Raw genomic sequence first — 5,000 nt, 5'->3', positions numbered from 1 at the left:
GTGTAACTTGACTCTCCCGTTGTCCTCAGGAAAATAGAGATATCGATGTTAAAGGAATGATGAAGGTTTGGACCAACCAGAGGGGTTTCCCAATCGTCAATATTCAAAAGCAGAGAGACAAGCTTTTCATCAAACAAGAAGATTTCCTCGATGAAATCAGTTTGCAACTTGACAGAAAGGAACTTTCATTTAAAAGGTAACTATCTGGATAGAATTGTCGCTTATCCATTTCGGCTGTTGGATACGACCAGTCCGTTCGCAGGTTTGATTCCATAGCTTGACGCAGGGCCCAGAGCTGATTATCCTTGGCTTTCATATGGTTATTAGAGGAATGCAATAAGGAAGCGGGGCTCGCGTTTCGAAACGACAAAGTGTTTGTTTAAGGCTACAATCCTATCAGAGATTACCTCTACCCCCTCCCCCTTTTACTGGTCAAGTCCTCTCCCCCTACCCTCCTAGGTCTCAGGGTGCAACAGATCACTCCATGTGTTTAACATGGAATGTGCAGACTGGGGATTTTTAAATAACTTAAAGCCACATAAATCATTGATATCGTATGAACAGTGGACAAATCATTTATATTTTAGCAAAACATCTTAACCATATTCTATAAAATTTCGAATAGGCAACTTTTTAGATAACTTCATTTGACTACAACTACCAGAGTTTGCTTTTCTTTTCTTTTTCAAATGTTGTATTCCCAGCAGGGTAATAACAATAGTTCTAATTAGCATGACACAAGCAAAAGCTGAAGGATTCGGGGAGTTGTATTCAAATGACGTCATCACGCAAATGTCCTATTCTCCTATTCGAATAGGCTCGATTTCCAGCCGTTTTGTGAGTGCGGTTGTCCTCCTGGTGTGGGGCGAGGAACGTGGGCTAACAAAACGGCTGGAAATCGAGCCTACTATTCGAATGGCAGTAAAAATATCCGGTTCAGGAATCGGGTTCTTTGTCGCGCGCAGTAAGTTTAATTGCGCCAGTTCTTTATTAAATGTACGAAGAGCCTTTTGCAGTTTAGGGTAAGAAGCAGTAGTATTGTAATATAGGTTATTAAGATTAGGTCCTTAGAAAGGAACACGTTAGATTAGTTATACTTAACCTTCAGTGCCAAATCAACAAATATGAAATCCAGTTCTCGGAAATTATTTTTCTAGAAAAACGTGGTTTATTCCTCTGTCGTACATGACAACGACAAATACCCCTCGCTGGATTTTGATGCCACAAGACTGCAGTAAGTCTTTGTTTATACAATTGTTCAAAGTCATCAAAACTATTAGGCGATAATAATAATAATAATAATAATGAAGATGATGGTGGTAATACTAATGAATAACTTCAATAAGTCTTTAATTTTAATTCTAGCTTTGAATTTGTTCGTCTCTAGTTGGCTAAATCTCAAAAAGGAGAATACATGCATGCGTTTTTATACGTCTGTACATCGAAACTTGAAATGGTTACAGACTACGAATACTAAAAAAGAAACAAGCACCTTTGGTCATTAAATTGAGCAACTAATTCTGAAGCTATTTCTAAAATCATTTGGATGCAATTAGTGCTTCAAAGGGTGTAATTTCCAACAAAACACCATTTGTCTTTAAAGTCTATTTTCTTTATCGCGCTATTGCATCGCTAAGAGATGATAGTCACCTCATCTTGTTGTCAATCTTTGATTTCCTTAGTTTTTTTCATATTACAGCAAGCAGATATAAGGCAGCACAATGTCTAGCACAGAAATACACAAAACAACCCAAAAAGTCCACTTAACTTTGCACACAACAATCTTCCTTACAACATAACAGTCCTTCCTGGGACTACTCTAACCCGGACGATCTTACGTACTGTGACTTTTAATCTTTATTACATCCATTTAGAAATCACTGATGTGCAATCTGATTGGCTCTCAGCAGTACGATTTATTCCCAAATTGCACAATTTTTTTGCTTTAAATCGCACCATTTCCCCAGCCAAAGAGAAAGGAACACTAAAACAAAACAACCAATCAAATTTCAAGGCTTTTTAAGGTAACCAATCAAATTGCAGGAAAATGAAAGACAAAGAAAACCATTGTGTGGTGAATTTTGCAACTCTTGTTCCCAAATAAATCAATAAAATATTGGTACTGAATAAAATCCTGTATGATTATTGGGTGATTTCTAAAAGGATGTAATAGAGTGGTAATTGAACTTCGTGTCGTGCAATTTTGGTCTGAAATCATACTTGTGACTTCAAATCGAATTCGCGCTGCCCGCTCGTTCGATTTTGAAATCACCCTTATCATAGTCAGTAGAGGGGACTGGGCGCCCCCCCCCCCCCCCCCACCCCCCCTACTAACTATGCCTGTATGATTTTAGCCAAAACTTGCACTCCACTCAGCCCAATTATCATTATTTACTCCCTGTAAAATCATTCCAATATACTGATCCGCAAATAGCCTCAGACTTTTGCATTGTCTTTTTTTCAGAAGTGTACACATTGAAAGTGGGCCCTGCAGCATCCACCGATCCATGGATAATGGCAAATATAAATTCAACTGGTTTCTTTACCGTTAACTACGATGAAAAAAACTGGAAAAAGCTCGCAACGCAACTTTGAGCGGACCACCAGGTATGACAAAGGAAAACCATTTATCACCCTTTACTATTTTTCGAGCTCAAAAAAAACTCACGCTTAAAGTGGTACTATGATCAAAAAATCATTTCCTTTTTTTCTTCAGGTTTTCAAAGCGTGTTTGCTTAACACCTAACTGGAAAAATTTTGAGGTTTGAGTTTTATCCAAAGGCTGTTTATTTTGAGTGTAAGTTTTGGATTTCACGGTCCGCCATTACTCTAATTCAAAACTGGCCGATTGGACCTCAGTTGGATCTAGAGAAGATGACGTCATTTACTCACTAGCTTAAAATTTCAGCGTGTAAACGCAATTTATTACATATGCAAAACACGGGTTTAAAAGTCTGAAAGCCCGAAACTCCCGTGCTGCATATTAATTCGGCCGCGTACACACGCATTGCATTCTTAAACTAGTGAGTCTTTGACGTCATTTTCTCCTCGACCCAGCTCTCTCAAGATTTTAAAGTTAGTAATAGCGGACCAATAAATAAGAAAATTCCAGTTAAAATAAACAGGTGTCTTTTTAAAATAAGGACTTAAAACTTGGGTCAGTTAGTGTTTAGATAACATAGTTTTGAAATCCAAAGAAAAAAAAGAATTGCTTTTTTGGTCGTAGTACCACTTTAACTGGTCAAGTCTTAATAGCTTTGTTTCACAGTTCCCTTTCCACCACACAAGGAAACTTTGACGATCAAAGAGCGTACTTCATCTTTCGTGAACATTTTTAATTAATTGTCGCCGAAGAAGTTGGTTCATTTATTATAGCGCTGTTTCATTGTGCATTAGGTCCCTACCATTTTGGATCAAAGTTTAATCATGACTTTACAAATTCAAGCCCTTTCTCGAAAATTGCAGAGCTTGATTTGTTAAAATCATACTTTTAAGCAGTGCATGGTTCGGGTCGCCTAGTTGCTTTTGTATATCTTGACTTATCTCTCCATTTTATCAGGTATTCAGTCCATCTGACCGTGCTGGTTTGATCCACGACGTTTTCAGTATTTCATGGTGAGAGTGTTTTGCTTCTTTCCGTGGAGCGTTCACCGAGATAACGGCGTAAATACGATGCGTATTCCAAAAGGGCGTTTTTTTAGCTTCTAGGACGTTCTGTGAGTAAATAAACGATTGATTGATTGATTGATTGATTGATCAATACAAATAGGATATTATACGCGACACGATCCTTTTATCTTGTGGCGAATACAAAAAGGCATTGAGCCCGTGAAAAAGAGAAAAAAGTTACATCCAACTCTTGAGAAGCGCGAGCAAAACTTTTACCTGGTGATAAGAGCAAAAGAAGCGTGCAGCACGTGCAGAAAGTGAGTGTAAGCGCGGGAAAGCTTTCATTCAATAGCAAGAGCGTAGAAGCATACAAGTGTAAACGGCGAGAAAATTGATATCCAGTGATCAGAGCGGAAACGCATACGAAAAGTTTAAACGCAGGAAAACTCGTAACCGGTGACAAGACCATAGCTTTACGCACCCAGTGAAAAACGCGGGAAACGTGAACGTGTAAACAACAACTACGGCGGCATTTTCTTTTTTTGGGTTCCAATTTCCTGAAAAGATACACCTTAATTAGCTATTTTGTAACTTTAGCTTTCTTAGCTTTTTGTCTTTTTTTCTTAGTCAAGGTCTTTTGGACCCCATTCTCGCCTTGAACCTATCAACGTACCTGGTAAGGGAGTTGCACCCAGTCCCCTGGCGCGTGGTCAGGAAAGAGAACAAATGTCTTGTGGAGGTGTTCAGCAAAAATAACAGACCGCTTTACAAGGTACTTAGTGAAAAAAATACATGCCAGTGCAGATCGCATGGTAATATTATTGTCCACTTGGTTTAATTCCCCGTGAGCTGTTTTAAAAACCCTTTCCTCTCAACGAAGGTTTTCTTTCCAGAAATTCTTATGGCATCTTCGAGATCACTTGATCGATTTCCTTGGCACAAAGGACACTGGAAGCGACCAGGAAAGGTGCTATACAACGGCATTTAGATAGCGTCTGTTAACAAACACCACACTTGTAAATAATGCTTTTCGCGGCGCTCCAGGTAGCGTTACTGGTTCCTTTTTTGTTATCCTATGTTTAAAGTGATCCTGTGATAAAAAAAATCAAATCTTTGTTTCTTTGAATTTTAAACTACGTAAACTAACCACTTAGTGACCCAAGTTTTAAGCCTTAATTTCAAAAAGACACTTGTTTATTTTGGCTGGAATTTTCCAAGTTAAGGTGGCTCAAACCAGTTTCAACACTTGAAAGAAACGTTCTTATTAGCAAGATTGACATTACAACACTTTATCACTTAACAGCAATGTTATGCCACCATATTAAACATCAATTATTGCTGAAAATGATTCGGTCACTTTTGTGACGTAAAAGTTACCTTGGCAACATGTA

At 38.3% G+C, this 5,000-nt stretch overlaps 1 pseudogene; it reads left to right on the top strand.

The window, feature by feature from the left end:
* LOC138046108 (endoplasmic reticulum aminopeptidase 2-like) overlaps positions 1-5,000 on the top strand; it is a 21,935-nt pseudogene that overhangs the window by 15,585 nt on the left and 1,350 nt on the right.

The sequence above is a fragment of the Montipora capricornis genome, chromosome 4 (genome assembly GCF_036669925.1).
Source record: "Montipora capricornis isolate CH-2021 chromosome 4, ASM3666992v2, whole genome shotgun sequence".
NCBI classification, from domain to species: domain Eukaryota; kingdom Metazoa; phylum Cnidaria; class Anthozoa; order Scleractinia; family Acroporidae; genus Montipora; species Montipora capricornis.
Note: the sequence above shows the minus strand (reverse complement) of the source record. Positions and strands in the feature narration are given on the sequence as shown.